The sequence below is a fragment of the Ovis canadensis genome, chromosome 24, assembly GCF_042477335.2.
Source record: "Ovis canadensis isolate MfBH-ARS-UI-01 breed Bighorn chromosome 24, ARS-UI_OviCan_v2, whole genome shotgun sequence".
Lineage (NCBI taxonomy): Eukaryota > Metazoa > Chordata > Mammalia > Artiodactyla > Bovidae > Ovis > Ovis canadensis.
The window spans coordinates 14,840,892-14,850,648 of NC_091268.1; positions in this window are offsets into that span (position 1 = coordinate 14,840,892).

Consider the following 9,757-nt stretch of genomic DNA (forward strand, 5'->3'; position numbering starts at 1 on the left):
CATGAGGCTTTGAGCTGTCAGACCCAAAGGAGAGGAACCAAGGGTGCAGAAGGTTGACAGGCACTGACTGGAAATCTGTGTGAGAAGGTGTTACTGCTGGCTGTGTCCTGTGTCTCATGCTGAGCACAGAAAAACTGATGCTTTCGAACTGTGGTGTTGGAGAAGACTCTTGAGAGTCCCTTGGACTGCAAGGAGATCCAACCAGTCCATCCTAAAGGAAATCAGTCCTGGGTGTTCTTTGGAAGTACTGATGTTGAAGCTGAAACTCCAATATTTTGGCCACCTGATGCGAAGAGCTGACTCATTTCAAAAGACACTGATGTCGGGAAAGACTGATGGCTGGAGGAAAAGGGGATGACAGAGGGTGAGATGGTTAGATGGCATCACCGACTCAATGGACATGCTTTGGGTAAACTCCAGGAGTTGGTGATGGACAGGGAGGCCTGGCGTGCTGCGATTCATGGGGTCGCAGAATCAGACTTTCCTGAGCGACTGAGCTGACGGACTGAGTGAGTGACCACCACCATCGCCATGCACGGTCACTGGCCCTTGTTCACGTCCAGCAGGTCCAACTCCCTGCATCCCCTGGCAGCCTTATTCTACTTTGTGTTTGCAGTGGACTTATCTGGACATCTCACAGTGGAATCGTAGATTATTTGTCCATTTCTGTTTACCTTGTTTCACTTGGCATATGACTGCAAACTTTATGCACTTTGCAACACATGTCAGAATTTCCTTAGTGGTTAGGCTCACCATTATGTACAATCAGGGAATTACAAATTAAAATCATGGTATATCACACCACACCTCTTAGGACTGCTAAACTCCAAATATAATACTAATTGCTGGGGGGTGAGGAACAACAGCAACTCCTCGTTGCTGGTGGGAGGCATGTACAGCCCCCATGAGAGACAGTCTGGCAGTTTTCCCCAAAGCTCAACAGTCTCACCTTGGGATCCAGCAATCATGCTTTCAGGATTTACACAGTTGCTCTGAAATTCTACGTCCAAATGCAAACGAGGATGCGGTTTTGCACTGCAGTTCTATTCACAATGGCTACAAACTTGAAGAAATCAGGATATCCTTCAGCAGATGAATGTGTGAGCAAATTGGTGTACACGGATATCAAGGGGACCAGAACACACCACCCCAAATGATGTCTTACATGAGTCAGTTTAGTTTAAAATAATAATGCCCCCAATTTTTTAAAAGATGTATTCATGCCTGCATGGCCACGCTGTGTCTTCGTTGCTTTGAGAGGCGTTCTCCAGTTGTGGAGAGCTGGTTCCGCTCTGGCTGCAGAGCATGGGCTCTAGGTGTGCAGGCTTCAGTAGCTGTGGCGCCTGCACGGAGCAGTTGTGGCTCCCCGGCTCTAGAGCGCTGGCTCAGTAGTTGTGACGCATGAGCTCAGCTGTTCTGTGGCAGGTGGCATTCTCCTGGCTCAGGGATAGAACCTGTGTCCACCGCATTAGCAGGCAGATTCTTAGCAGCTAGCTCACCAGGGAAGAGTGAGGTTGCCCTTTTGTGAGGTACACTTACATTTATTAGGGAAATCTCCATTTGTAAGGGTCTCCCCCTTTGAACCTAGGAGAAGGATAATTATATCTCAAGGAAGGAACACTTATCCATGAAGAAGTCAGGACTTAAATCTGCAAACAATCATCTGCTTATTTATTGTGCTTTGCATGATAACCGGCCATAAAGGGCCTCTGCCTTCCCCTCAAGGTCTGTCTCCTGTTTGGGGCTGAAGAGCTATTTATGATGAAGGCTTTGGTCGTTTCAGGGAGTGACTCAGTTTTCCTTGGCATCTCCTCTCTATGCCAAAGCTATACATGTAAATTAAACTTCTTTCTCCTGATCAGTTCAGTTTGGTCACTCAGTCGTGTCCAACTCTTTGTGACCCCATGAATAGTAGCACGTCAGGCCTCCGTGTTCATCACCATCTCCTGAAGTTCACTCAGACTCACATCCATCGAGTCCGTGATGCCATCCAGCCATCTCATCCTCTGCTTCTGCTTCTCCTACTGCCCCCGATCCCTCCCAGTATCAGAGTCTTTTCCAATGAGTCAACTCTTCGCATGAGGTGGCCAAAGTACTGGAGTTTCAGCTTTAGCATCATTCCTTCCAAAGAAATCCCAGGGCTGATCTCCTTCAGAATGGACTAGTTGGATCTCCTTGCAGTCCAAGGGACTCTCAAGAGTCTTCTCCAACACCACAGTTCAAAAGCATCAATTCTTCGGCGCTCAGCCTTCTTCACAGTCCAACTCTCACATCCATACATGACCACAGGAAAAACCATAGCCTTGACTAGGCGGACCTTAGCCGACAACATAATGTCTCTGCTTTTGAATATACTATCTAGGTTGGTCATAACTTTCCTTCCAAGCACTAAGCGTCTTTTAATTTCATGGCTGCAGTCACCATCTGCAGTGATTTTGGAGCCCCAAAAAATAAAGTCTGACCCTGTTTCCACTGTTTCCCCATCTATTTCCCATGAAGTGATGTGACCAGATGCCATGATCTTCGTTTTCTGAATGGTGAGCTTTAAGCCAACTTTTTCACTTTCATCAAGAGGTTTTTTAGCTCCTCTTCACTTTCTGCCATAAGGGTGGTGTCATCTGCATATCTGAGGTTATAGATATTTCTCCTGGCAATCTTGATTCCAGCTTGTGTTATTTCCAGTCCAGTGTTTCTCATGATGTACTCTGCATAGAAGTTAAAGAAGCAGGGTGACAATATGCAGCCTTGACGTACTCCTTTTCCTATTTGGAACCAGTCTGTTGTTCCATGTCCAGTTCTAACTGTTGCTTCCTGACCTGCATACAGATTTTTCAAGAGGCAGGTCAGGTGGTCTGGTATTCCCATCTCTTTCAGAATTTTCCACAGTTTATTGTGATCCACACAGTCAAAGGCTTTGGCATAGTCAATAAAGCAGAAATAGATATTTTCTGGAATCTCTTGCTTTTCGAAGATCCAACGGATGTTGGCAATTTGATCTCTGGTTCCTCTGCCTTTTCTAAAACCAGCTTGAACATCAGGGAGTTCACGGTTCACGTATTGCTAAAGCCTGGCTTGGAGAATTTTGAGCATTACTTTACTATCATGAGAGATGAGTGCAATTGTGTGGTAGTTTGAGCATTCTTTGGCATTGGCTTTCTTTGGAATTGGAATGAAACCTGACCTTTTCCAGTCCTGTGGCCACTGCTGAGTTTTCCAAATTTGCTGGCATATTGAGTGCAGCACTGTCACAGCATCATCTTCCAGGATTTGAAACAGCTCCACTGGAATTCCATCACCTCCACTAGCTTTGTTCATAGTGATGCTTTCTAAGGCCCACTTGACTTCACTGTCCAAGATGTCTGGCTCTAGATTAGTGATCACATCATCATGATTATCTGGGTCATGGAGATCTTTTTTGTATAGTTCTTCTGTGTATTCTTGCCACCTCTTCTTAATATCTTCTGCTTCTGTTAGGTCCATACCATTTCTGTCCTTTATCGAGCCCATCTTGGCATGAAATGTTCCCTTGGTGTCTCTGATTTTCTTAAAGAGATCTCTAGTCTTTCCCATTCTGTTGTTTTCCTCTATTTCTTTGCATTGATCACTGAAGAAGGCTTTCTTATGTCTTCTTGCTATTCTTTGGAACTCTGCATTCAGATGCTTATATCTTTCCTTTTCTCCTTTGCTTTACGTCTCTCTTCTTTGCACAGCTATTTGTAAGGCCTCCCCACACAGCCATTTTGCTTTTTTGCATTTCTTTCCCATGGGGATGGTGTTGATCCCTGTCTCCTGTACAATGTCACGAACCTCATTCCATAGTTCATCAGGCACTCTGTCTATCAGATCTAGGCCCTTAAATCTGTTTCTCACTTCCACTGTACAATCATAAGGGATTTGATTTAGGTCATACCTGAATGGTCTAGCGGTTTTCCCTACTTTCTTCAATTTCAGTCTGAATTTGGCAATAAGGAGTTCATGATCTGAGCCACAGTCAGCTCCTGGTCTTGTTTTTGTTGACTGTATAGAGCTTCTCCATCTTTGGCTGCATAGAATAGAATCAATCTGATTTCAGTGTTGACCATCTGGTGATGTCCATGTGTAGAGTCTTCTCTTGTGTTGTTGGAAGAGGATGTTTGCTATGACCACTGCATTTTCTTGGCAAAACTCTATTAGTCTTTGCCCTGCTTCAGTCTGCATTCCAAGGCCAAATTTGCCTGTTACTCCAGGTGTTTCTTGATTTCCTACTTTTGCATTCCAGTCCCCTATAATGAAAAGGACATCTTTTTTGGGTGTGAGTTCTAAAAAGTCTTGTAGGTCTTCATAAAACTGTTCAACTTCAGCTTCTTCAGCATTACTGGTTGGGGCATAGACTTGGATAACTGTGATATTGAATGGTTTGCCTTGGAGGCGAACAGAGATCATCCTGTCGTTTTTGAGACTGCATCCAAGTACTGCATTTTGGACTCTTGTTGACCATGGTGGCTACTCCATTTCTTCTGAGGGATTCCTGCCCACAGTAATAGATATAATGGTCATCTGAGTTAAATTCACCTATTCCAGTCCATTTTAGTTTGCGTTTAATGATGGAGAAAAAGGGCTCAACCAAGAACCTGGAAGGGGAGAGGGACATTTATTTTCCTCCTATATACATGCAAAGGAATAACACTCAACAGTGGAAAAGAATGAAACATCAGCCCTTGAAAGACAGGGAGACATCTTAGACGCATGTGGCTAAGTGAAAGAATCCAGTTGAAAAGGCTGCACCCAGTATGACCCCACTGCGACATTCTCGGAAGGTAAAGCTACACAGATCATGGAGTGGGGAACTGGAAGTGATCGTTTAGGATGGATACCTGTCAATATGCATTTGTCTAAGCCTGTCACTTTATATAGCGCAAAGGGTCAATCAGAATCTATTCAAATGTCCTTATGCATTGTATAAGTAAGTCATAGAATGGAATACCAAACACAACAGAATCTCAACATCACTCACTCTTCTATCACTATTCAGTTCAGTTCAGTCGCTCAGTCATGTCCGACTCTTTGCGACCCCATGAATTGTTGGTGGGAATGTTAATTGATGTAGCCACTATGGAGGGCAGTATGCAGGTCCCTTACAAAGATGAAAATAGAACTACCATACCACCCAGCAATCCCACTGGGTTTACTGAGACTACCATAATTCAAAAAGACATATGCACGCTCATGTTCATTGCAGCCCTATTTACAAAAACTAGAACATGAAATCTGGAGAAGGAAATGGCAACCCACTCCAGTACTCTTGCCTGGAAAATCCCATGGACGGAGGGGCCTGGTAGATGACAGTCCATGAAGACAGGAAGAGTGGACAGGACTGAGCGAGATCACTTTCATGCATTGGAGAAGGAAATGGGAACCCACACTAGTATTCTTGCCTGGAGAATCCCACAGACGGGGGAACCTGGTGGGCTGCCGCCGACGGGGGCCTGGGGGGTGGGGTGAGGGGTGCGGAGGTCTCGGTACCTGCCCACCCTGTGCCTCACCAGACCCGGCCTCGCACAGCGAACAGGGCCTCCCCCGATCCTGTTTCCTGCTAGGGCCACGCGGTCCCAGAAGTGTCTGTCTGCCGGCCGGGCCGCCGCCCTCCCGCGTGGCCTGCAGGCCTCGGAGCCTCCTGCGGGACTAGGCGCAGCCCAGCGGGGGCCCTGAGCGACCATCCTGCCTGGCACCTGCCCGGTGCCCAAACATGCCAGGAGCCACGGAGGCGCGGTTGACCGGAGCGCCTCAGCCCCGCCCCTTGCCCTCCCGAGGCCACACCCCCTTGCCCCCAGGCCGCCCGCCAAGCACACGACCTTCCTGAGAGAGCAGCCGAGCGACAGGCAGGCACACGGACAGACACACAGACACTCGCACGCACCCACGCCCAGGGAGACAGCCTCCCGGCGCCAGCTCCTCAGCCAGAGCCATAGCACCCGTGAGAGGCCGGGGCCGGAGGAACAGACTGGCGGGCGGGTGTCGGGAGAGACAGAGGCAGAAAGAGATGAAGCTTCCAAGACAGACTGCAAGACAGCGAGAGGGAGATGCAGACAGACAGACATGACACGACACGCACGCACACACACACACACACACACACACACACACACACACACACACTTGAGTGTGGACCTTGGAAATACTTCTGTTCCTAGTTGCTCGGTTGAGCCCAACTTTTATGTGACCCATGGACTGCTGCCCGTCAGGCTCCTCTGTCCGTGGCGTTTCCCAGGTGAGAATACTGGAGTGGCTTGCCATTTCCTTCTCCAGGGGATCTTCCCGACCCAGGGATCCAACTCGAGTCTCCTGCAGGTGGATGCCTTCCCATCTGAGCCAGGATCCTGCTAATTCCCTAGTCAAAATACAAAGAAAAGTGCTAGTGATCTACTAAGTGGAAAGATGATTTCACAAGCAGAAGGTGTCCTTTGTTGGTATCTTTGAATCTTTATTTCATTTTAGTTTATTTTTACTATTGAGGCTACTTGAACAGTGCAAGGGAGAAAGGCTTCCATGACCGCCAGAGGCCAGTCAGGCATGGGTGCATCGGGGACATGGGGGGTAGGGTGAGGGGCGGGGAGGTCTCGGTGCCCTCCCACCCTGGGCCTCTCCAGGCCTTGTCCATTCCTTTGGCTGCTCAGGGCCACACTATAGTTCTTGTCTTCATTGGACCTTAAGGACACTTGATTTGACAGGGAGAATCGGACACCTACAGAAGCATCCATTGGCTCTGTCCCAGCGTGAGACAGAACTGGTTACAGCTTGAAAATGTTTCCATGAAGTGAAATGTTTCCTGCTGTCAGGAGGAACGTCCACCCGGGTAGCCAGGGCGGTCCAGTTAGGGTCCAGTCAGGGTCCTGGTACACGTGTGACCCCACCTTGTGCCATGCTCCTCTGTTCCCAGTTTGGGCAGATCAGTCACAGGGTCATCACAAATGGGTCAGATACTCGGGGACAAAAGTGCAGGGGCAAAGTCAGCCATTTTAAAGGGCTAGTGGCTTTTTGTTTTGTTCTTTGTTTTAAATTGTCTTTTTCTTTGTTGTGTAATTTCCAAATGTAGACAAAAGCTTTAGGAAGGCACCTTCTTGGAGGAAAAAATGCAGACCAAAAGATGTCCGTGGCTTAGCTGCTGGGTGCGCAGAGACTCTGCCCGCAAACTTCCGGGTCCCATCTCTCTGCCCTCACCCTCGGTGCAGCCAAAGAAGATGCAGCCGGACGGTAGGTGACAGGTCGGACTGTCGGTGACAGGTCGGACGGCGTGTGCAGCCCTGGGCTAGAATGTGGATGAGCTGGAATGGCCTGCTTCCCAGGTTACAGGGCTTTTTCGTGCCATCACATGCCCAAGGGGCAGTGCTCTACCGGGAATCCTAACACCTGTTTATAAACGTTTACCAGTCGTGCTGGTTTTTCTTCAAGTTCTTGTCTGGTTGAATGTTAGCATATTCTTGCAACTAATAAAACCAAGACACATGTCTGTTCTCAGAGCATGAGGTTGACACCCATGCTTGTAGAGATGTGTGTGTGGCTGGCAGCACTCAAGAGCTCTTTCGTAAAACAGTAGGGTCGCTCGCAGGCCACGCCAGTTGCCCCTCAAGGACTCTCCCCACTGGGAGGATGGCCGAATCCAAATTCAATGACAGCAGCGTCCACCTTCCTGTCCTCCCCCCGTCCTCACCGTCGTCGGGTCCCTTGCACACTGTCAGTCAATGGGGTGAATGAAGAAGGTGAGGCCGGGAGAGGTCCTCCCTGAGTTCGGCCGGGCTGTAAATACACGGCCTGGCAGTTGCCCTTTCAAACTCAGCTCTGGTTTTCCCTCTGACGGCTACTCTGCCAGAGAACGCTGCTAGTTCAGGCTGGGTGCTCAGGGCCGCTGTGTCCCCACTTGATGGCAAGATAGACAGCCAGACAGCCTGGGTCGGGGTCAGGCTCTGTGGCTCAGGAGATGCCTTGTGCACCGCCCCCGCACCCTCCCACCCCAAGGTCCTATCTGTGACAGGGGTGTCTCACTGGATGCTTTCTCCACAGTTGACTATGCCGTCCCAGAGAAAGTGTGCGCTCACCCCATGGGAACGGGGCCTGGAGGGTCTCTTTGGTGCATTTTTTCCTGTTATTAGCCCTTCCCGTGAGTAGATTAATAAGCTTTTCTCTCACTGGCTCTCACAGAGCAAAGTATATTTAGGGAAAGCCTGTGCTAAGCTGGGAACTTTCAGTGAGGGGGCTTAGGGGGAAGCTGCATCATCTCTTTGCCAGAACTCAATAATACGCTTAACCAGGGGTGGGGGAGACCCAGTGCCTCTCTCCTTTTTTAAACAACATTTTTCTTCCAAGGAGCATGCAGCTCATTTTTACTGTTCTTAACTGTAGCTTAGCTTTCAGTCGATTGAAGAGTCTAACTGCTTGCTTGTTTATTTTCCATTCTCCTCATTATAATCCAACATTTCCCTGTCAGATGGACATGGCGACGTAGACATTAGAGTTTAGATAAATTAGAAACAATCCTAGAGCGAGGTGTTGGGAATATAATATATTGGAGGTGACCTTTTACAAACCACGTAAGATAGGCAGGGCATAAACCATGTAACTGGCTGTTTTCCATGGCTTTTGAAGTCACAGTGCAGCAGGTGTCCGGGGCTCTTAGAATCAGAAGGGCTTGGACAGATAGCCTGCTCCATCAGCAGCCCCCACTGTCTTCAGCCCTCTCTGGAACCCTGGCCAGACACTCATCAGATGTGTTCCTGGTGGGCCCAGGGGAAGACGGAAAATGTTCAATTGGGAGCAACGGGTTTCTGCTAGCGGTTTCTGTAGATTTCTTAGTCAACTTGGAGCGGGGGCTGGGGGTCAGGGCTGACCCATTGGGCCTGTGTTGTGACCCTGTAGCCTGTGTTGTGAGGAGAAAACGTCAGTGGTGACATTTCCGAGGGGTGCTGAGACTGAGTTTCCGCTTTCTTAGATCAGCCCCATGCTCTGCCCTCCCTGAAGTGGCCTGGGGAGAGTGGCCCGGCCCCCAGGATAGCAGATCGGGGGGCTCTAGGCCACAGGTGCCCGGCCTCTGACCCACAAGTAGCCAGTCCCTCCCCATGTCCCATCTCACAGATCCTGTGAGGGCTGGAAGAGAGGTCCAGCAGCGCTGTGAATCCGGAGATCTAATGAGAGACTGGCAGCTGCTCACAGGGAGTGGCTGTCCCCATGATGGCGTTTCTGTCATTGAATGTGCCGTTTGCTGCTCTAGTGTGACCACCCTCCCACCACCCCGAGTGGCAGGGTCCCCCACGTGGTGGCCCCCCAGGCTGCTCTCTCTGGCTCATCCACTCTCAAGAAGTTTCCCCAGACCCTCAGTAGGAGTGGGCGCTGCTGCGCATGTGTGTGTGTCCTTGTGCCCCTTGTGACGTTGCATGACGAACCACACTCTGTGTTTGCTCGCTTCCTCCCGCACTCGTGGGACCAGGCAGCGTGGCGCGAACGCAGAGGCTGCATTCCGCTACAGTCAGGACTTGGTCCTGCTGAGCTTTGGGGTGAGTACAGGCCGGCCTGGTCCCACGGGGGCACAGAGCCCACGCCGCGGGAGTGGAGGGTCAGCGGGTCTCCAGAGGTCAGCCGAGGGAGCCCTCGGCAGCAGAGAACATGACCCTGGCGCCCCGCTGCCGCCGGAGTGATGATTGCACGGCCGGGGCTCCCTCACGTCCACGCACACGGGTGTCCCTCCCACAGCGGCGGTGCTGCCAGCCACGCCCTGCGTGCACGTTCT